Here is a 24,217-nt window from a genome sequence, read left to right as displayed (position 1 = left end):
ATGGCAAGCCGTTCCACAGGACTACATCCAGCATCTCTACGATCGTCTCCATGGGAGAATAGCAGCCTGCATTGCTGCGAAAGGTGGATATACACTGTACTAGTGCCGACATTGTGCATGCTCTGTTGCCTGTGTCTATGTGCCTGTGGTTCTGTCAGTGTGATCATGTGATGTATCTGATCCCAGGAATGTGTCAATAAAGTTTCCCCTTCCTGGGACAATGAATTCACGGTGTTCTTATTTCAATTTCCAGGAGTGTATATTGTGAATAGCAACGGTCCTATGACATTCCCCTGCGGCACACCTGAAATCGCTCTTACTTCGGAAGACTTCTCTCCATTGAGAATGACATGCTGCGTCCTGTTATCTAGGAACTCCTCAATACAATCACACAATTGGTCTGATAGTCCATATGCTCTTACTTTGTTCATTAAACGACTGTGGGGAACTGTATCGAACGCCTTGCGGAAGTCAAGAAACACGGCATCTACCTGTGAACCCGTATCTATGGCCCTCTGAGTCTCGTGGACGAATAGCGCGAGCTGGGTTTCACATGACCGTCTTTTTCGAAACCCATGCTGATTCCTACAGAGTAGATTTCTAGTCTCCAGAAAAGTCATTGTACTCGAACACAATACGTGATATGGGACGCCTGATGCGTCTACATACGACCCTGACAGGTGATACGTATGTAAGCATCCTGTATGATTGTGTGCATCCATTCATGTCTATTGTGCATTCCGACGGACTTGAGCAATTCCAGCAGGACAATGCGACACCCCACGCGTCCAGAGTTGCTACAGAGTCGCTCCAGGAACAGTCTTCTGAGTTTAAACACTTCCACTGGCCTCCAAACTCCCCAGACGTGAACATTATTGGGCACATTTGGGATGCCTTGCAACGTCCTGTTCAGAAGAAATCTCCACCCCGATTTCCAGAAGGGTTGCACTTCTGTCATGCTGAACGATTCTCTTCAGTCGTTGTTAGTGCCGTTCTTGCGGCACCTTTTTCCGGCCTCAGCGATGTCGAAGATTTGATGTTTTATCGGATTCCGGACATTCATGGTGCACTCGCGAAATGGTCGCACAGGAAAATCTCCACTTCATCGCTACCTCGGAGATGCCGTGTCCCGACACTCGTGCGCCGACTATAACACCGCGTTCAAACTCAGTTAAATCTTGATAACCTGCCGTTGTAGCAGCAGTAACCGATCTAACAACTGCGCCAGACACTTGTTTTCTCATATAGGCGTTGCAGACCGCAGCGCCGTATTCTGCCTCTGTATTTGAATACGGTTGCCTATACCAGTTTCTTTGGCGCTTCCTCATATTTCATTACTTTAGAGATCCCTGTCTACAGGTTTTGTGTTACAACCGACGACGAGAAAGAAAATGCTGTTTGGTGTCCTGCAGTAAAGAAGTGCGTTGTTTATCTTGCAACTACAATATGAGGACATTTACACCATTAGAGAAATTGTTTCTCTGCGACAGGTTCTCTCCCATTACATACTATTATATATAAAACTTTATTCAGAACAATGGGCGGCTTTATTTTATTCTTCGCCACTCGGTTTTCATAGTAAACAGCTAACTTATATTTATGGCTCGTCGGCTTATGGTTAGTATATTACTGCAGATCCTGAATAAACAAGGTCGAAGGTCAGAGAGACGTGGTATAAAGAAACATTTTCATGCCATGCGTGACTTTCCTCAGAAACGCGAAATCTTAATTAAACAATTAATCTCTGACAAACAAATAAAGCCTGTGGCACAGAACTGCAGCGCTATGCCGCTGATAAAACAAAATACAATTACGACACTCTTATGTTTCATTAAGAAGAAGGAGGGCGGGTAGAATAGCTGGTGCGGGAAGCACGTATATTTTATTAACTGGCACAGCGCCATATTTGATGTTATATAAGAACACTGCGAGTTGCAATCTCACTAGGCACTCGACTCTGTAAAGATTCTATATTTATGAAAGTAAGTAGAATTATTTAACTGTAGGCTTATTCGTTGAATATATCTGATTTAACTAACTGTGTAAACTTTTTTATGTTTAGCAGACAGTCACCTCTGTGCGACGTATTGACATGGCTGACAAATTATTCTAATATTGTGATTTTCAGTCCGCACCTACCGCAGCAGTCTTTGGAAACGATTTAAATACGAAGTCCGATTATCTGAGTTACATTTCACGGTCAAATACGAATAACATTACATTTACGAAAAAGCCATTGTCAGGAGTGTGATACCAAATAATTAAACGTCCATGTTCTAGATAAGCAAATATTAATTACAACCAATCACTACCATACATATACAATAATTAATATTTTATTTTATTTTTTTATTTATTTATTTTATAGTGGGAAGAGGAAATGGACAAGGGATGGGACGAGGAATGGTCGCAGGGGGAAGGGGGATATAGACAGAGAGTTGATGAACAGTCGGGGTGGAAGAGATTAGCACGTATATGCGTTTGCCACAAATATTTCTCAGTTGTGAAGCACTGCCAGGTTTGCTACTACATCTGTACATTCGCTTCGATTTTCACTTGTCAACGTTGTGTTTATTCCCATGCCCAATTGTAGCCGTGTTCTTCGTTGTTTTTAAGATCTGGTATTATATGCATACACTACAACTGTATCATAAAAGTAGAGTGCAACAGGACAGACACCACACATAGCAAAAAAGGATAATTGAATAACTTACTTTTTCGAGGAGGTTATTGAAATTTCATGTCTATTCCTCCGTTTAACTGTGAACAATAATGAATCAAAAATCCTAGGAGAGTACTTCATCCTACAGTGGGATTCGAATGGCTGATAATGGCGATGGCCGTGATGATGACTAAGATGACGATGGTGATGATGATGATTAAGGCAATAGTGATTATGTTCTTGATGATGGTGATAGTGCTGATAGCAACATGGTGATAGTGATGACGTTGACGATGCAATGATGATGATCATGAGGGTGTAGTTGATGATGATGGTGGTCATGAGAGTGTGATGGTGACAGTGGTAGTGGTGGTAGTTGTGATTGTGGTGCTGATGGTGATGTAATGAGGGTGGTGATGATGGTACTGATGATGTTGATGAAAGCAAATTTGGCTCTAAACAGACGTGGTGAATTAGGTTTGGAAAAGAGAGTCAAACGTTCCCATCATACGTAGTCCCTTAAGTCACGGTCTTTTGGCGAGGGAAGCGTATCAATAAAACGCGGCGTAATTGTTTTCTTTTATTCTCTCAGGCCTGCGTGAGAGAGGTGCCGAGAATTTCATTATATCGCCGCCTGCTCTGCATGACGGGCACGTAGACGGCTGCCCTCCCCCCAACTCTCTCTCTCTGTCTGTCTCTCTCTCTCTTTCCCGCTATCTCTCCCCCCATCTTTGTCGGCCAACGCGGTTTCTTTATCTCGTGCGTCTGCCACTTTTCTCGCGAAAACTCGCTGCTACAAGGAAGGGCAGCTCGGCTTTAAGAGCGGAAAGTTTTTAAGCTAAGGACTCCTCCACCGTTGGCTGCTTCAGCTGGTCTGGAACAATGCAGTGCCGCCAACATTTCGCCAAGAAACTGACCTCGCCATAATGTCATACAGCACCACAATTTGAGGTAGTTTCTCAAGCAAAGATGAAGTTTTCCCTGGCATGTAATACGATTAACTTTCGCTGCGATGTCCTACAAACTCCTTTTCCCAAAACTGCACGCGTTAACTTCTGCGTCTCAATGTGTCTATTCTTCAACGAAATTGTTTGTAAACTAACGTGATAAAAAAAGAAAAAAAATACTTCGTTATTTTACTGTTTTTTTGTTTACTTGCTTATCATTTGACCTGCACCCCGTGTTGTTGATGTAACAATGGATGCAAAAAATTAGTAGCTAGATACTACCCGTTCGAATTCTCCTACCGACTAAAAGTCCCTGGCAGTACCGGTAATCGAACCCCGGGTCTTCCGCGTAATAATGACCACCGAGCTAAGAAGACAGATATGAATCGATGGGTTGAGTAATAAAATATGATTATTTTGTTGCTGTTGCTAATTTAGGTACTCTAAAGACAATGAGAGTCTTCATTCCCCTGACTCTCAAGCTCTTTACGTTAACTGTTTTCTGGCAACTGGCTGGTCTCCTAATTTTAACGAAACACCGCATATTGAATTCTGCATATTGTATGATAAGGTAAAGTTGAGAGGCACCCACATGCCTTACTCATACTGTGGCATCAAGCAGTCAGGCCTGCAAGATGAGTGGTCTGCCAAGCGAGTGGATTCATTCTTATTTATCGAGTAACATGAACACTCGTACTCACAATTTAGTTACAAATTATCCTCCTGTATGAATAATACGCAACGGAAACCCACATCTGACTATCAGTAATTTACAGAACTCTGTCTGTACACTACGCACTGGCAATACCACATTTTCTTTTTTCTTTTATTTAACGGCTTTTATCAACACGTGGCCACCGCACTGAATATGAATGGCGCACACATTATAAATTCGGGACATCATGACAACATACAATTCGAAGGAAAAGTCCACCAATCTTTTTCTTTTCACTATCTTATTTATTCCGATAAATTCTATAACCTAAACACACAAATTCTATAACCTACAACAATGACACATGAGAAATTCCGCCCAGTGGGCATGGCTTTACATTGGTGATTCTCTACCTTATGGTCTCGTAATTATTTAACGCTACAGTTCACTTTCTGGATAGGATGGTGGATCTTTTATTATACTTCACACTTCGACTCTCACAATCATCATCACGAATTTTTCCTCCAGACCGAGCGGTACCGAAGGAACAAGTATAACCCACTAATCTTTTGAAACTACCTTGCTACTCTCCCATGCAAACCACACATACCCAAATTACGTGACATACACCACACTACGACATGGAATACAATACAATGAATAGTCACAACACTATCACTTTCAGCTTTCCCACTTCAATTAGTATTTATCCCAGTATCACACGACACTGCCCCACTTTGTAATTCTACTTTCCTACTATTAACTCTGGAGATATATGCACGTCTTCCTGTGCAATGCAAGCCAAGTGGCGTTGCTGGATAACGGCCGACTCACCTTGCTTCTCTCTCAGAGTTTGAATCTAGCGTCACACGGAATCATATCACGCAAAGTAATATTAAGAACATATTCATCACACACGCGAGTCCTCAACTGATACCATGGACGAGTACTTCTCTTTATCCTTTGTCTCATACACAGATTGAGACTCACACAGTACTCACCACGTGGAAGTACTCGTCTCTAATTTCAAGTTCTGCACACGCCATTTCTTAAATATTTCAACTTATGGTACACACGCCATTTCTTAAATATTTCAACTTATTGTACACACGCTAGTAATTCAGCTTAACTTAAGCACACGGAAGTATTTCAACTTATTGCTACACGTGGTTTCATTGTGACCGTTGGTCACTTCCGAAGATTACTACGATCCCATTAATATTACCTGCCTGACCTTTAATTCTCCCCAGAAAAGTCACTGAAATAGAGAAATTATTATTTCAAACTACTCTTAAGTATTCCACATGCGTACCATGCCTCCACTCTTTTGTCTTTACGGAGCACAACTAAGACAGGTCTTAACAGCACAAGATCCAGCGGCAGAGTGCTGAAACATGGCCGTTCTTCAGGTCCTCTCGCACCTCTGGCGAAGTGGGGGAGCACCTTCTACCGTATTGGTCAGCCACATTTAAGGCGCTCAAAGCTTCGGTAAGTTTCATCTCTTTGGTTCCACCAAAGGTGGCCAAAGGATCGTCTCAAAGATGATCATATATTCACATTCACTATCTGCGGTTAGCAGACGACCATACATTCATTCATTTCACAGATCTCACCAAACTGGATGTAGGGATTTATTTTGTGGGAGTGCACATGTGATCAATTAAATAAATAAATTGTCATTCTTTCCCACACTGGTATCCGGCTTCGCTGTATTAATTGAAATTGAGTTATTTTACAAAAAAAATGTGTTGTTCTGACAAAAATAATGAAGTATGTTGTACCTATTTTCAATGTCGGGCGGTACTGTACCCTTTCAAAGTATTAGCAAGAATTAGTAACGTAAACTGTGTCTTGGTAATTTATGGGTTTGTCTCTTGACAAGAATTTGAAATTAAAAAAAAAAAAAAAAAAAAAGGTTTGGAAACGCTTGAACATCTCAGTTGAGCCACTATTGCACTTCGCGGAATTGAAACCTGTGCAAGAGACAATTCAGTAACTTAACTTATTAGGTTAGGGCAAAAGTTATATTATCCTTCACTATTTACAGCAATCTGCCAACACTGGGATAACTTTGTAAGTAGGCTGCCAGACTGAGATTTTTCTGACGGATAATTAATTGTGGATGTCATTATTCCTTCTGAACTCTACTGGGATTGTTCACAATAAATTTCGTATGGGAACATATGAAGTATGGTGCTACACCCAAAATACCTTGAACGATATACAATTTTCTACTACATGTTCGAGGGCGAGCAACACACTGTGACGATTCTATATCCTCACACGTCCTAATATTCACTATTCTTGTTTGTGTGTGTGTGTGTGTGTGTGTGTGTGTGTGTGTGCGAGCGCGAGCGTATGTGTGTGTGAGTGTGTGTGTGCGTGCGTGTGTGTGTAATATCTGAGTCAGTCCAGTCGGTTGGCAGCAATCTTTGGTTACGGACGCGTTTAGACATGTGTGTTGCGATTTTTTCAGGGTAAAATTGTCTCCATCTTGACAATACGTCCAGTCTAATACACTACTGGCCATTAAAATTGCTACACCACGAAGATGACGTGCTACAGACGAGAAATTCAACAGTCAGGAAGAAGATGTTGTGATATGCAAATGATTAGCTTTTCAGCGCATTCACACAAGGTTGGCGCCGGTGGCGACACCTACAACGTGCTGGAGGAGGAGGAGGAGATTAGTGTTTAACGTCCCGTCGACAACGAGGTCATTAAAGACGGAGAGCAAGCTCGGGTTAGGGAAGGATGGGGAAGGAAATCGGCCGTGCCCTTTCAAAGGAACCATCACGGCAGTTGCCTGAAGCGATTTAGGGAAATCACGGAAAACCTAAATCAGGATGGCCGGAGACGGGATTGAACCGTCGTCCTCCCGAATGCGAATCCAGTGTGCTAACCACTGCGCCACCTCGCTCGGTACAATGTGCTGACGTGAGGAAAGTTTCCAACCGATTTCTCTTACACAAACAGCAGTTGACCGGCGTTGCCTGGTGAAACGTTGTTGTGCGGCCTCGTGTAAGGAGGAGAAATGCGTACCATCACGTTTCCGACTTTGATAAAGGTCGAATTGTAGCCTATCGCGATTGCGCTTTATCGTATCGCGACATTGCTGCTCGCGTTGGTCGAGATCCAATGACTGTCAGCAGAATATGGAATCGGTGGGTTCTGGAGGGAAATACGGAACGCCGTGCTGGATCCCAACGGCCTCGTATCAGTAGCAGTCGAGATGGCAGGCATCTTATCCACATGGCTGTAACGTATCGTGAAGCCACGTCTCGATACCTTAGTCAACAGTTGGGAACGTTTGCGAGACTACAACCATCTGCACGAACAGTTCGACGACGTTTGCAGCAGCATGGGCTATCAGCTCGGAGACCATGGCTGCGGTTACCCTTGACGCTGCATCACAGACAGGAGCGCCTGCGATGGTGTACTCAACGACGAACCTGGGTGTACGAATGGCAAAACGTCATTTTTTCTGATGAATCCAGGTTCTGTTTACAGCATCATGATGGTCGGATCCGTGTTTGGCGACATCGCGGTGAACGCAAATGAAAGATTTTGATAAAGAACAAACAATGTATTTACCTTAATAATGTTCAAAAGTCATCATATATATATCAGTTCATGATATGCAGTATTACAAATTTACTCTTTCTGATGGACACACTTCCAGATCGTCCGGTCTCAAAATTCTGCCATCTCTCTCCCTACATCCATCACTGCTGGCGGCTCACCTCCAACTGCGCAACGCTAATCGCTGTTCACATCCAACTGCCCAACACTACAATAGCAAAAATTCCAACAATGCAAACCAGCCACAGACTGCAGACAGCACAGCCAGTGATTTCCATAGAGAGCGCTACGTGACGTTACCAACATAAAAACCTAAACAGCCTACTTACAAACTTCCTGGCAGATTAAAACTGTGCGGGCGACCGAGACTCGAACTCGGGACCTTTGCCTTTCGCGGGCAAGTGCTCTACCGTCTGAGCTACCGAAGCACGACTCACGTCCGGTCCTCACAGCTTTGCTTCTGCCAGTACCTCGTCTCCTACCTTCCAAACTTTACAGAAGCTCTCCTGCGAACCTTGCAGAACTAGCACTCCTGAAAGAAAGGATACTGGGGAGACATGGCTTAGCCACAGCCTGGGGGATGTTTCCAGAATGAGATTTTCACTCTGCAGCTGAGTGTGCGCTTATATGAAACTTCCTGACAGATTAAAACTGTGTGGCCGACCGAGACTCGAACTCGGGACCTTTGCCTTTCGCAGGCAAGTTCTCTACCGTCTGAGCTACCGAAGCGCGACTCACGCCTGGTCCTCAGCTGTAGAGTGAAAATCTCATTCTGGAAACATCCCCCAGGCTATGGCTAAGCCATGTCTCCGCAGTATACTTTCTGTCAGGAGTGCTAGTTCTGCAAGGTTCGCAGGAGAGGTTCTGTAAAGTTTGGAAGGTAGGAGACGAGATACTGGCAGAAGTAAAGCTGTGAGGCCCGGCCGTGAGTCGTGGTTCGGTATCTCAGACGGTAGAGCACTTGCCCGCGAAAGGCAAAGGTCCCGAGTTCGAGTCTCGGCCGGCCACACATTTTCAATCTGCCAGGAAGTTTCATATCAGCGCACATTCCATGCGAGATTCTTTTTTAATTTAGGAACTTGTAGTGTATGTAATGCAAAAGTGTGAATCAACTGGGGATTTCTTGGCAGGTTGAACGCAGCATATTATCGTGGATGCAGACTCATCGACGGATTTACAAATAACTTCATGTGTGCCCCGAGGAAAGTGTGTTGTAAACTCAGAATTACTTCAAATGGCCAAAATCGCTGGTAAAGTATTTATTTCGATATCCTGTTTCGCTAAGACTGCGTTAACATGTTCGGATCTTATGCTGTACAAATTCACATAGTCTCCTCCTCGTACCTCGCCTACCAGATTACATTTACTCGGCATATTGAACGAATAGAGAGAAGTTCAGTACGAATGGTCACAGGTTTGTCGGATTCATTGGATTCATGGGTAGACTGTTGAACGTCCCATTATCAACCCCCCACTGAGTTTCAATAGGGTCGTGTAAAAAGGCTACATGAAGCTGAATGTCCCTTCTGCGATACTGCAGAAAGTCTTTGCAGGAATGTTGGCACTGCACATGACTCCTGGCAGCGGTAGTCATGAAAATGTGCAGTCGCAAGAAGACCGCTGCCTGGACGGCCACGTGTCACTACAGAGAACGATGACCATAGTGATCGGCGTCTGGCTCTGTCACATCGCACTGCATCTTCAGCAGGAATCTGAGCACCAGTTGGCACCACAGTGATACAACGAACTGTTACAAATCCGTTACTCCTAGGGCACCTCCGCGCCAGGCGTCCTGTAGCGTGCATTCCACTGTCCCTAGAGTACGTTGGAGGGAAGGGCGAAGGACTAGTGTGTTTCCTTATGAAAGCTATTTCTACCAGTGATGGAAATATCTTGTTTAGGGGAAGGCCAGTTGAGGATGTACAACCAAGCTGTCTGCGGCGAACACACACCTGGCCTACACCTGGAGTTACTGTCTGCGGTGCGACTTCGTATGGCAGCACGAGTACTCTCGTGTTTATCGTACGCGCGCTGACTCCACAGTGGTACGTCAGTCTAGTGATTCGACCTGTCGCGCTGCCATTCACGAATAGCATTTCAGGACGCGTTTTCCACCAGGATAACGCTCGCTCACATGTCGTTGTCGTAGCCCAACATGCAGGGCGGTTTCCACGTTTGAAATCAGCCCGCCTCCTGCACTTCCACCATCAGACCCAACACCAAGGACAAGTAAAGCAATAGTGTTCACGCTATCTCCTTTTAAAATAGCTTTGGAGCAGTCCATAGTTAAAGAGCAAAAGAAAACAAGAACAAAGACTATAGGGAAGACAACCCAGTCTAGGTGCTTCACTTGATGGATCTGATATTCAGCAAATGGGGTTAATAAAAGGAATCTCTTCGTCAGAAAGAACCAGAGAATCTCAAGCAGCAAGATCGTGGTGAGCAAGACACCGATCCAACTCTTGAGAAACTCATCATCTGAATATGAAGAGGACGAGGAGTGCGTTTACTGCGACCAACTGTGGTCCGCTGATACCTCTAAAGAGACCTGGATTAAATGCATCGGTCGGTTTCGCTGGTGTTATGAGCTTTGTGCAGATGTCGATGACGATACTTGGATAGTTTTTAAATGTGAGTTCCGTACCAAAAAACACAAAGACTGAGCATTTTTCTCGTTATCGTTGAAGCGTCTGCAGAGCAATCGACAATTATTCACCACTGTTTACTTTTGGAAGAAACAGTTGGTGCGAATTAAGGCTATGTTAGTAATTCATTAAATTTTATTGCTTAATTACAACTCATAATCAGGAAATTCCAATCCCAAAGAAAGCAGGTCTTGACAGATGTGAAAATTACCAAACTAACAGTTTAATAAGTCACATTTGCAAAATACTATCACGAATTCTTTACAGACGAATGGAAAAACAGGTAGAAGCCGACCTCGGGGAAGATCAGTTTGGATTCCGTAGAAATATTGGAACACGTGAGGCAATACTGACCCTACGACTTATCTTAGTAGAAAGATTAAGAAAAGGCAAACCTACATTTCTAGCATTTGTAAACTTAGAGAAAGCTTTTGACAATGTTGACTGAAATACTCTCTTTCAAATTCTAAAGGTGGCGGGGGTAAAATACAGAGAGCGAAAGGCTATTTACAATTTGTACAGAAACCAGCTGGCAGTTATAAGAGTCGAGGGGTATGAAAGGGAAGCAGTGATTGGGAAGGGAGTAAGACAGGGTTGTAGCCTCTCCCCGATGTTGTTCAATCTGTATATTGAGCAAGCAGTAAAGGAAACAAAAGAAAAATTCGGAGTAGGTATTAAAATCTATGGAAAAGAAATAAAAACTTCGAGGTTCGCCGACGACATTGTAATTCTGTCAAAGACGGCAAAGGAGTTGGAAGAGCAGTTGAACGGAATGGACAGTGTCTTGAAAGGAGGGTACAAGATGAACATCAACAAAAGCAAAACGAGGAATTTGGAATGTAGTCGAATTAAGTCGGGTGATGCTGAGGGGATTAGATTAGGAAATGAGACACTTAACGTAATAAAGGAGCAAAATAACTGATGATGGTCGAAGTAGAGAAGATATAAAATATAGACTGGCAATGGCAAGGAAAGCATTTCTGAAGAAGAGAAATTTGTTAACATCGAGTACAGATTTGAGTGTCTGGAAGTCGTTTCTGAAAGTATTTGTATGGAGTGTAGCTATTTATGGAAGTGAAACATGGACGATAAATAGTTTGGACAAGAAGAGAATAGAAGCTTTCGAAATGTGGTGCTACAGAAGTATGCTGAAGATTAGATGGGTAGATCACATAACTAATGAGGAGGTATTGAATAGAATTGGGGAGAAGAGGAGTTTGTGGCACAACTTGACAAGAAGAAGGGACCGGTTGGTAGGACATGTTCTGAGGCATTAAGGGATCACAAATTTAGCATTGGAGGGTAGCGTGGAGGGTAAAAATCATAGAGGGAGACCAAGAGATGAATACACGAAGCAGATTCAGAAGAACGTAGGTTGCAGTAAGTACTGGGAGATGAAGAAACTTGCAGAGGATAGGGTAGTATGAAGACCTGCATCAAAGCCGTCTCAGGACTGAAGACCACAACAACAACAATCAGGAAACTTCAAAACCTGAAATTAAGATCCATATTTTCTGGAGCTAAAAATTTTTTGCAGGAGAAGTGTTGAAATATTCGCTAGTAACAGCATAGTACACTTTAATTCATTTAAAGACTGCTAATTTACGGGTGATATTACATTTTAACGTTACCTACTGGCGCCGATACGAGTCCGCCGATGTGCTGTGAGAAAGGGCGGGTATTTTTCAGCCTCTCCCATTCGTCCTTGCGGATTGTAGCGAGACATTGCTAGTGTCAGTGGTATTTAAGCACCGCGATCTTTGGATTATAGCAAAGAATGGGTAGCAAATCGCTTCAGCTTGTATCAGAGATCTTCCAGCCCCAACATCTTGGACTTGTCGCAATGCTACTCACAATGCTTTAAAAATTAAAACAGAAAGAAAAACTTATTTTTGGACGCATAGAAAATTAACATTGAAAACCGAAAACCCCCCCTCAGGGAATTAGGCCTTAGGCCTGTTCCGATGGTCCAGCCGGTGTGGCCGAGCGGTTCTAGGCGCTATCGTGTGGAACCGCGCGACAGCTACGGTCGCAGGTTGGAATCCTACCTTGGGCATGGATGTGTGTGATGTCCTTAGGTTTAAGTAGTTCTAAGTTCTAGAGGACTGATGACCTCAGAAGTTAAGCCCCATAGTGCTCAGAGCCATTTGAACCATTTTGAACCTGTTCCGATGGGCCTAGCGTTTCCTACAAGCCAGTGCGAGGAGCGGTCTATGATGGCGGGTCATGCTGCCAGGATGTGGCAAGTCCCTCCAGTGGTGATACCGTTGCCTCTTTATTCAAGCAGCCCCTTATCTGTCCTCATGAGGCTCTGATGACCCCGTCCCAGACCTCCAACCCTTTAAAAAAAAATTAAAAAAAAGGATGTACTGAGAATCGAACCCAAGGTCCTTCCGCACTGACGGCTGGGACGCTAACCATTCGGCTCCTGCAATAGTGTAAGATTACCACAAGAAAATTTTAACACGGCGTAATTCTGCTCGGAACAATATACTTTATAAATAGACGACACTGAAAAACATGAAGAAACAAAAAAAAAAAAAAAAAAAAAAAAAAAACTGTGACGCTCCACGAAACAATTATACGAATGGGACAGAAATCAGTAGAGGTGACGTACACGTGGAGACAAACAAATGATTACTTCAGAAAAATTGGATGATTTATTCAGGAGAATAAGCTTCAGAAATTGAGCCAGACAGTTACGCATTGGTCCACTTCACGCCCTTTTGTAAGTAGTTATTTAGCTTGCCACTTATTGATATTGTTGAACGTCCTGCTGAGGGATATCGCCGGCCGGGGTGGCCGAGCGGTTCTAGGCGCTGCAGTCTGGAACTGCGCGTCCGCTACGATCGCAGGTTCGAATTCTGCCTCGGACATAGATGTGTGTGATGCTTTTAGTAGTTTTAGTAGTTTTAAGTTCTAGGGGACTGATGACCTCAGTAGTTACGTCCCATAGTGCTCAAAGCCATTTTTTGAGGGATATCGTGATAAATTCTTTGCAATTACATCGCCAAAATCGCTAGCTCGTTGCAGGGCCCTGGCCATACTGCTCCAAACCTTCTCAATTGGGGACAGATGTGGCGACTCTTCTGGCTGAGGTAGGGTGTGGCAAGCTCGACGACAAGCAGTACAAACTCTCGTCGTCTACGGGTAGGTATCATCTTGCTGAAATGTATGCCCAGGATGGCTTGCCGTGAAGGGCGACAAAACGGCTTGTAGAATATGGTCGGCGAACCGCTATGCTGTAAGGGTTCCGAGAATAACGGCCCAGGTCCTGCTATGAAATGCAATGGCAACCCAGATCATCACTGGTCGCCGAGCGGCACCGCGGGTACCAGTCATTTTGGTGTCCCGCCGCTGCCTGGGACGTCCCTAGTAGAGTGCTGCAACGCTCAGTGTTTGACCGGTCACGGCTCGCCTGTTGACGGGGGGACCGAGCAGCTCGTGTCCGGCCCCATACGACTCGGCTCGGTCACGTACTCGCGCCATGTCTGTTGTCCGGATTCCGGACACGCGGATAACCGAGCACGACCGGTCACCGCTGACGTCTCACCTCGCCTCGCCACGGCTCGCTTCACTCTACTGTACAAATCCAACGCGTCTCTCTCTCTTTTAATACAAATGTAACGTTTCCAAGAACGGGTACGTTACACAGCTAAATTCATAGAGCACTTTCTTTTATAATATTTAGTCCCGTCTTCCTAACGTCTGGGAATTTTGTTGTAAATGAAACATTGATCACTAGAGACCAATCTGTGTTAATGTAATGAAATGTAAGCGTCAAATAGTGCACCTGATTATGCGAATCAGTCCACATATCAGCTGTCGCAGCACATGTTTTATTAATAACTTCCGCAATAACAGAAGGCATTATACTGCTTCGTATTGCATCAGCTTGTTCTTTGACATGTCTGCTTATAGTAGAGGGATGTGGCATGACATCTGCCACGTTAACTTTTCCATAATGCGCACCTAGATGTATTAATTCTTGGCCTAGTTCTCTGAAACCTTCACCGCAAACAGCATTAAAAGGTCTCATATCTTTAGCACACATTGCAACACACTTTGCTGTAATACTATTTTTTATTACTGCCGGTATTCCTGAAGGAGCTGTATCTTTGTGAGGTTTCTTGCAACCGTGTTTCTTTAAAAGAGTGGTTCGCGATTGGAAACACAATAATGTGGAGCAGTTTATGCACGATACGTACCCAGTAGACGCACTGTTTTCGTCTACAACCACCAAAAATATGCTCCGTACTTGGCTTTTTAGACCTTCCCGTCTCTTCAACGTCAAAACATTGATTTCAATCTTACGTCTTACTGCACTGGTTTCCTCGCACTGCATGATCACAGAGAGAGAGAGAGACACCAAAAATGAGAAGCCCGAACTGGCTGCAGTCTCACACGGATAATGACACGTGTAATGTGTTTGAAGTTACGTGCTACGCATTCGGTCACGGCTTCTATGCTCGGTCACTACAACTAGTGCGGGCAGCCTATCCAGTTAGGGTGTGCTCGCCCCATCTCGTATTTTGTGCTCGCGTACTCGGTCATGCAGGACTCTAGTCCCTAGACACTTCTTCCCTGGTCATCGGGACTCAGTTCGAAACGCGAATCGTCGCTGAAGACATTACTACTCCATTCAATGAGATTCCAGGCCGAATGCGCCCGGAATAACTGCAAACAGTCCTGTTGGTGTACAGAGGTCAGTAAGAGCAGGCGCAAGGGCCACCGTGAGCTCAGCCTCCTTTCTGTAGGCCGCCTATTAATCGTCTTTCAACTCACTGAAGTACCAGCTGCACGTCGGATCGATAATATTAATGAATCCTCTCAGAGAATTCCTCGGTCCTCAGATTTTGTTGTCTCCCTAGGTCGACCGCTCCTTCCTTGACGCTATGTTCCGCCATGGTTCACCTACTATCAACCTACTAGACGAATACCAATCAGGTTTCCGCAAACATCGAAGCACAACAACCGCACTGATAAAGGTGACAGATGACCTGAAACTTGCCATGGACAGACAAGAAGCGACTATCATTTGCTTCTTAGATTTCAGCAAAGCATTTAATACTGTCGACTTCGACATCTTACCAGCCAAACTTAGCGGTCTAAACTTCTCACCAAGTGCAGTGCAATGCTTTCGCTCATACATGACGTCTCGTCAGCAACGCATCCTGTGCGGGAATATAAAATCACAATGGCGGCAGGTAGTGTCAGGCGTTCCCCAAGGCTCAGTATTAGGTCCTATACTCTTCTCTCTGTACGTCAATGATGTGTCGTCGGTTGTGACCTATTGCAAATATCATATGTATGCCGATGACCTTCAGTTGTATCTAAGTGCGAAACCAAGCAATCTTAAGAAAGCTATTGAAAATTTCAATACTGACCTCGATGCACTATCAAAATGGGCACAGGACATAGGACTAAAACTAAACCCATCTAAAACCCAAGCGGTACTTGTTGGTCACTCTAAGCCCATTAGCCCAAAACATCGGGAATCCGTACCATTTCTTATCCAAAATTGAACAAATGTTAACTTCTCTCCCTCAGCAAAGAGTTTGGGAGTAATAATAGATGAAAATCTAAATTGGACAGAGCACGTAACTGCAGTGTGCAAAAAAGCATCAGCATCCCTTCATGTCCTACAAAAATATAAAAAACTATTCCCTTTCGATCTGAAAAAGAAATTAGTACAAACGCTTATACTCCCAATCATTGACTACAGCGATATTATCCTACAAGGTCTCTCTCAGGAAAATTCGCGACGTCTGGAACTGGTCATGAATGCCTGCGTCCGATATATCTGACGTTCGACTTTTGAATCACGTTTCACCAGCATATGCAAAATTGTCCTGGCTGCGTGCAGACAAACGCAGAGATTCCCATACACTCTGTCTCATCTACTGCCTTATAAATGTACACTGTCCCTCATATCTCTCCTCGTACTTAACGCTTGACAGAAACACACGTTCCCATCATAATAAAATCCTCTCTGTTCCACTGCATCGCTCAGTCACTTTCTCCAAGTCCTTTACAGTAGCGGGAACCCGACTCTGGAATAACCTCCCTCGTTATGTTAGAGAACTTAAATACATGTCCGGTTTCTAAAAACAGTTAATGACGTATCTACTTAAGCAACAGTAATGCCTTCCTCAGTACATGAATGCACACCACCTCATTACTTCCCTCTTTCCTCCTCCTTCAATCTCCCTTCCCCAAAATTCGCTATACTAGTAAACATCTACTTTACACACCGAGATATTAATGTACATCTGCACAAATCTTCATTACTATTTCCAATTTTTCTCATGTTTATCATTATTATTTGATTTTTTTTTTACTGTTATTATTATTGCTTCTATCATAATTTGTATGTATAGCACCTGTTGTAAAAATACTTCAAGCATTTACTTTATTAGGTCTTAGTCATTACTCTTTATTCATATTGTCACTAGAGTAATCTAATTTTATTATTTAAACTATTGTCATGATGTAACTCTGATGTGTGAAATGCTGCATGTATGGAACACTAGTCCGTTGTAAGAGAGGGCCTGATGGCCCTAATCTGACCAGGTTAAATAAATAAGTAAATAAAATATTCTTCGCCCATTCCTGCCAATGTCGTCGAATAGTACCTCGCTCCTATCCGAATATCGAGTGATTCGCCGATTACTCCAACTGGCTTCTTTGAGCCCAACCGCACTACCTCTCTCAAACGCTTATTACTCACGAACTTGTCGGATAGGCATCGTTACTGTCGAACTGAGTAGGTACAAGGAATGAATTACGCGAAGAGTTTATGCCCTGGTATCGACATGTCTCCTGTTTAATATGCTTACTGGATGTACAGTGAAATTGCGCTGCAGCGTCACACATTCATCTATCGGCCACCAAAGTTTACAGTTTGCATTTTCCATCGATACCTGTATGAATATCAGTTTGTGAGCAATTTCCGCAACTCCTTTCGTCGGCGCCGTTTTCTTATCGCGGAGTGTGCATGAAAATGTCATGAAGTGACATAGAAGTGTATGAACGCGAGACTGTCACGAAGAGGGGCTTAAAGGGGTTTGGTGGCACACGTATCTAACGGTATTTCCTTGCAATATCCGCCAACAGTATTTTCCGTTTCTAATTAATCGTTCTCAGACCGGCCGACTCGGAAGCAGACTGTATCACCTCATCAAAATAATGGCATTCAGCTCTCTGAGGGCAGCTAATTAACAAGCCTGTCAGGCTAGCCGTGGAAAACTTTGTCCCCCTTCACAAGAAACGTAAATTGGAAAGCCAAAATTTCTAAAGCAAAACCTCTGTGAAATGGCGTCAAAGAGCCCGAACGATGTTGAAGGTGCCACTGGCCCCGGCGAGATGACTAATTAAACTTCTGAATACCGCCGGTCAAATTGGCCAAAGGGGAAGCCGAGGCCAAAGCGTGCGCACACACACACACACACACACACACGTACACACACATACACAAACAGCTCATGACTCTACATTCAGCCGCAAGAAGAGCCCTTGTCGAGAGGCAGTGACTGATGTTTTGTGTGTGTGTGTGTGTGTATGTGTGGGTGAGGGAGGGGTGAGGGGACTGTAAACAGTGTAAGAGCGGCCCCACCCTCGCGCGACCGCGTGGACGGGGTCCAGACGCCACGGACCAATCAGCGCGCAGCAGCTGACCACACCACGGTCACCGCTGGCTGGCTGCCCTGTCGGGCGCCGTGGTGGGGGGCGAGAGCGAGACAGCTGCAGGCGCGGGAGGTGGGGGCCGATGCGCGCGCACCCCAGAACAGCTGACGCACGCCGCATCATGGCCGGCTCCGCGTAACTGCGAAGCGAAACGCTTAGCCGGTAAGAGGCGCTCGCTCTTCCTAATATTCCGTCGCACACAGGGACACAGTAGCGATGAGTTCATGATCTATGCTGTGCGTTTTCAAGAGACTCTGTTGTAGCGCTTGTCTTTTAGTTTTGCATTGGAAGTCGTGTATATTCACGCTACTAAACAATAACCTAGGAAAGCTTCACCCATTTTCAAAAGGCTGACTCGTATCTGCAGTCACAGTTTCCTCCCTTCAGCAGCTCTCTTCATCTTCATATATGAAGAATATCCCACAGCACAGATCATATTTTTTTAAAAATAGGATGTTATCGATTATACCCTGTTTTCGTCCCTACAGTCTCGTATTCGAGGACTTTTGGTTAAAGAATATCGATTCTAATCGAAGTTGCATAACTACTGTAGGCTAACGTAGACTAAGTAAGCGTGAAGTGCGGTAGTTATTCTAATAGCCTTGCTCTGCTTACAAAGTAGTCGTGTTACCTGTACGTTAGATGTCTTGCATACCTGTCGGGCGTTATTTCAGTTCGATCGCTTTGTTTGTGTAGATACCCCTCAGAAACCGGAAGCACTAGGCATCTAGAAATTGAGTGACGATATGTAAAGGACCATGTAACCCACAGAACATATTTGTTCTACATACTTAACCTCCTGTTACTTAAAAATAAACAGTATTTATAGTAAAATCGAAACTTTAGATGTTAATTCATGTTTTATAGGAAAACTGTTGATTTGTAACGTGAAACAGAGGGAGGCGTACTAAAAATTAAGAAGAAAACAATACAGCTTACAGATTTTTTGTGGCTGTGCGTGTAAACAGTACTTACATCAAAAATGGTTCAAATGGCTCTGAGCACTATGCGACTTAACTTCTGTGGTCATCAGTCGCCTAGAACTTAAAACTAATTAAACCTAACTAACCTAAGGACATCACACACATCCATGCCCGAGGCAGGATTCGAACCTGCGACCGTAGCGGTCGCTCGGTTCCAGACTGTAGCGACTAGAACCGCACGGTCACTCCGGCCGGCACTTTCATCAAAAGTGAATACTTTGGTCACATAAACAACAACTGATTTTAATTTCTCATAAAATGCAATTTATATTTTGTAAGGATGTAAAACATACAGTTGCCTAAGACTGAACTATATGCAATTCTAATTGTGTGCAAAATAAACAAACAAAGAGAAGTCGGCGGCTCCCAGTTTCTCTCACACACAGCCCTATTCATTTATGTGTCTTTCCCTATCGATATCGCTAATACTACCAGCAATCCGACAGTATACTACGTCACTCACGTACTGTACCAAAACTGCCGAGCTGTAGATTTGTTGGAGCGGAACTCTAATTAATTATCCAGTGAAATTTGCTTAGCGAGGAAGTATAACTTTCATTAGCTCTTTTCTCTCCTATTTCTCGCAGAACCATTTGCTTTTCTGTCAGTTCAGCTAGTTCTTGTAATCCTCCTCCAGAACGAATTTCCGCATATTTCAGCCGAACTTTCTCCTGGTTCCCTAACGTCCAGATTTCACGTCTGTATTGTAATATTTCTGACTTTGCAGCCATTGTACTTGGCTACAAGAAACTCTTTTTAGAGCTGTTGAGAAGGCAGCACTGGCAATGTGTAAGGTGGTGTGAGGTACCGATGACAGATGGTTTTTTCGGTACGTTTATCGTGAGAAAGACCACCTGAATTGTGATCCTCCTCCGCGATTGGCTGCTGCATTGGGAAGTAGCGTGCCAAAACGATAATCTTTTGTTAGTAATGTTAGACATACCAAACAGCATATTTACATTTCAAATATAAAACATCCCTCAAAAGAGTGCTATCATTCCATTATTTCACAAGTATTAATAACTAGCATAATAATAAATAACTGCAAAACGAAAAGGCTGACGAAGCACATAAATGATCTTCGGATCGCGCCTTACTTGGATGGCGGGCAAGTGGTTCGGCTGTAAAATCAGAGCTGGTTAGGCAGTCTCGGAGGACGGAGATGTTATCCGCCGCGGTATCAGTTGAGACTTAATTTTCAATGCCTAGTTTGTAGATGTGAGAGCTGGTTGGAAAGCCTCGGAAGACAGACATGTTGTCTGCCGCGATAGGTGTTAGTTAAGAATTTATTGGCAATGTATGGTGATGTGTCGACAGAAGTGCCGACACAGTGTGGTTTGAGGTGACCGAAATACACGCTATAAGCTCACGCAGGATGGCGTGAGGTCTGAAACAGGATACGTAATGAATGCTATAAAGAAAAGTACGTAGCTTCTGGAATACTTAACTTTAATCCATCCTTGGTACACCGCTATTGACGATACAAGTGAGACTCTATAGTTTCAGACAATATACTGCTAATGGCGCCTTGTTAGGTCGTAGCCATTGACTTAGCTGAAGGCTATTCTAACTATCTGCTCTGCAAATGAGCGAGGCTTCGTCAGTGTGCATCGCTAGCTACGTCGTCCGTACAACTGGGGCGAGTGCTAGTCCGTATCTCGAGACCTGCCTTGTGGTGGCGCTCGGTCTGCGATCACTGAAAGTGGCGACACGCGGGTCCGACATGTACTAATGGACCGCGGCCGATTTAAAGCTACCACCTAGCAAGTGTGGTGTCTGGCGGTGACACCACATATGGTTCTTTGGAACAGGTGGTTGAGAACAGTGGGACAGTAATTACGGAAATACGCAGTTCGTTATTTTGTTGAAGAATATAAATAATCTGTGACCCTAAAGTGAAATGCAACTGTGCCGTTTCTCGTGTTCTGGTAATGAAAGACAGCGAGTGGCACCCCATATAAGCAAACCGATTGCAAATTTAATTATTTATAAAATAACGGTTCCTCGTTAAGGGTTCTTACAGAATGAAGATTACGGATTCACGACCAAAGTGCTCTTTTCTGCGCAGGGGGCAACAAATGTAGAAGACTGCAGGTTGGTGAACATTTATTAGAAGTTATGCATTCGACTCAAGGCGGTGGAAGGAAATAGCCACCTTGCGTATACTGCAATCTTAGTACAAATGATCAGTGAGGTATGAAAGAGAGAAATATTTTTGAAGGAAGGGGTTTATCACTCCCACACGTATATCACCCTCTCTCTTACACTCATAGCACTGCAGGACATTCCATACAAAAGTCTTTACAAATATTTTCTTAATGCGAACGCTTATCTGCTTCTTCAGCATACCGCTGTTTTTTTTTTTTAGGAAGCCGTTCTTGAGCAGTGGAATTCTTCCCTTGGTTTCTTGGAGCAAACGATTGCTTTCCTCCAGGGCTGCACTGAAATAGTGAAATTTGGTTACTTTCTCGAACTTCTGACTTCCTGTCCTTATGTCAGTATTATCTCCACCTACTTTCTTGTACATAACCACGACTATTGTATTCTTCACGTTTAATTTTAATTGCAGTTTCGTTATCTCTTGATTAAAGACCTGAAACATCTTCCTTAGTTCCTTCTCTGAATCTGCCACCATTGCAGTACCACAGGTAAATCTAATCCAGCGAATACCATCAATCTTCATTCCAGATTGTAAAAAAATCTATTCGGAAAAAGCAAAACACATATTCCAATAATGCAAAACAAAAACAAAATTTAAGAATCCCAGGATAAGAAAAAGCGAAGACGTTCTTCGTTATGAATAGGAACGTAGGACAGAGAGCGTGTCACTGTGGACAGTTCACTGATAGAATTGTTCTCATTAGAAAAGACAGCGAGCCAACACCGACAACAATAGGCACGTATACTTGCGGACATCTCAAGCAGAGGAGAAGCGATAGAGAAAGTATATAAGGATATTTAACGGGTAATCCAGTGCAGTACGTAAATGCAGATGAAAATGTAATAGTAATGTGGGATTGGAATGAGCTTGTACGGGAAAGAGTAGAAGAAAGGGTTACGTGAGAATAAGGGCGTGGTGTTAGGAATGAGAGAGAAGAAAGGCTAATTGAGGTATGCAACACAGTTACAAATTGTGACTGCTCTGTCCGAGAGCCACAAGAGGAGGAATTGTGCTTGGAAAAGACCAGGAGGCACGGGAATATTCCAGGTGGATAACGTCATGGTCAGTCGGAGATTCATAAATCAGATGTTGCATTGTAAGGCGTAACCAGGAATAAGTAAAGACTCACATCAGGCCCGCCCGGTTGGCCGTACTGTCTAACCCACGGCTTTCCGGACGGGAACGAGCGCCTAGTCCCCGGCACGAATCCGCCCGGTAGATTTGTGTCGAGGTCCGGTGAACCGGCCAGTCTGTGGATGGTTTTTAGGCGGTTTTCCATCTTCCTCGGCGAAAGCGGGCTGGTTCCCCTTATTCCGCCTCAGTTAGACTATGTTGGAGATTGCTGCGCAAACAAGTTCTCCACGTACGCGTACACCACCATTACTCTACCACGCAAACATAGGGGTTACACTTGTCTGGTGTGAGACGTTCCCTGGGGCGTCCACCGGGGGCCAAACCCTACAATAACCCTGGGTTCGGTGTGGGGCGGTGGAGGGGTGAATTGGACGGGGGTAGTCGTCGTGGGGTTGTGGAACACTGCGGCTGCGGCGGGGACGGAGCCTCTCCGTCGTTTCTAGGTCCTCGGTTAACATACAATACAAAGACTCGCATCACAATTGGTGATGATGGAGAATAGGCTGAGGTTTAAGAGAATACTTTAGGACGACTCTGAGTGGAAGAAAGTGGGACACTCAAATTCTTATGTTTGAAATTCGCTAAGGCTTCGTTTACTTCTATAGGAAATACCAGAATCGGCAGTTTAGTTGAAGAAGGGCGGACGTGTTTAAAAAGGGCAAACACACATGTTGAACAGTCCAACGTAGGTACAAGGAAGAGAACTGCGGAGGAGCAGGCGGTAACAGAAGAAATACTCCAATTGATCGTCGAAGGAAGTGGGTGTAAAAATGTTAATAGAAAGACAGGGATACAGCAATATACGCTACTGGCCATTAAAATTGCTACACCAAGAAGAAATGCAGATGATAAAAGGGTATCCACTGACAAATATATTACACTAGAATTGACATGTGATTACATTTTCACGAAATTTGGATGAATAGATCCTGAGAAATCAGTACCCAGAACAACTACCTCTGGCCGTAATAACGGCCTTGATACGCCTGGGATTTGAGTCAAACAGAGCTTAGATGGCATGTACAGGTACAGTTGCCGATGCAGCTTCAACACGATACTACAGTTCATCAAGAGTAGTGACTGGCGTATTGTGACGACCCAGTTGCTCGGCCACCATTGACGAGAAGCTTTCAATTGGTGAGAGATCTGGAGAATGTGCTCGCCAGGGCAGCAGTCGAACATTTTCTGTATCCAGAAAGGTCCGTACAGGACCTGCAACATGCGGTCGTGCGTTACCCTGCTGAAATGTAGGTTTTCACAGGGATCGAATGAAGGGTAGAGCCACGGGTCGTAACACATCTGAAATGTAGCGTCTACTGTTGAAAGTGCCGTCAATGCGAACAAGAGGTGACCGAGACGTGTAACCAATGGCACCCCATACCATCACGTCGGGTGATACGCCAGTATGGCGATGACAAACACATGCTTCCAATGTGCGTTCACCGCGATGTCGCCAAACATGGATGCGACCATCGTGATGCTGTAAACGGAACTTGGATTCATCTGAAAAAATGACGTTTTGCCATTCGTGCACCCAGGTTCGTCGTTGAGTACACCATCGCAGGCGCTCCTCTCAGTGGTGCAGCTTCAAGGGTAACCGCAGCCGTGGTCTCCGAGCTGATAGTCCACGCTGCCGCAAACGTCGTCGAACTGTTCGTGCAGATGGTTGTTGTCTCCCAAACGTCCCCATCTGTTGACTCAGAGATCGAGACGTGGCTGCACGATCCGTTACAGCCATGCGGATAAGATGCCTGTCATCTCG

Source organism: Schistocerca americana, chromosome 9, assembly GCF_021461395.2.
Source record: "Schistocerca americana isolate TAMUIC-IGC-003095 chromosome 9, iqSchAmer2.1, whole genome shotgun sequence".
Taxonomy (NCBI): Eukaryota; Metazoa; Arthropoda; class Insecta; order Orthoptera; family Acrididae; genus Schistocerca; species Schistocerca americana.
This window is presented reverse-complemented; position numbering follows the sequence as displayed.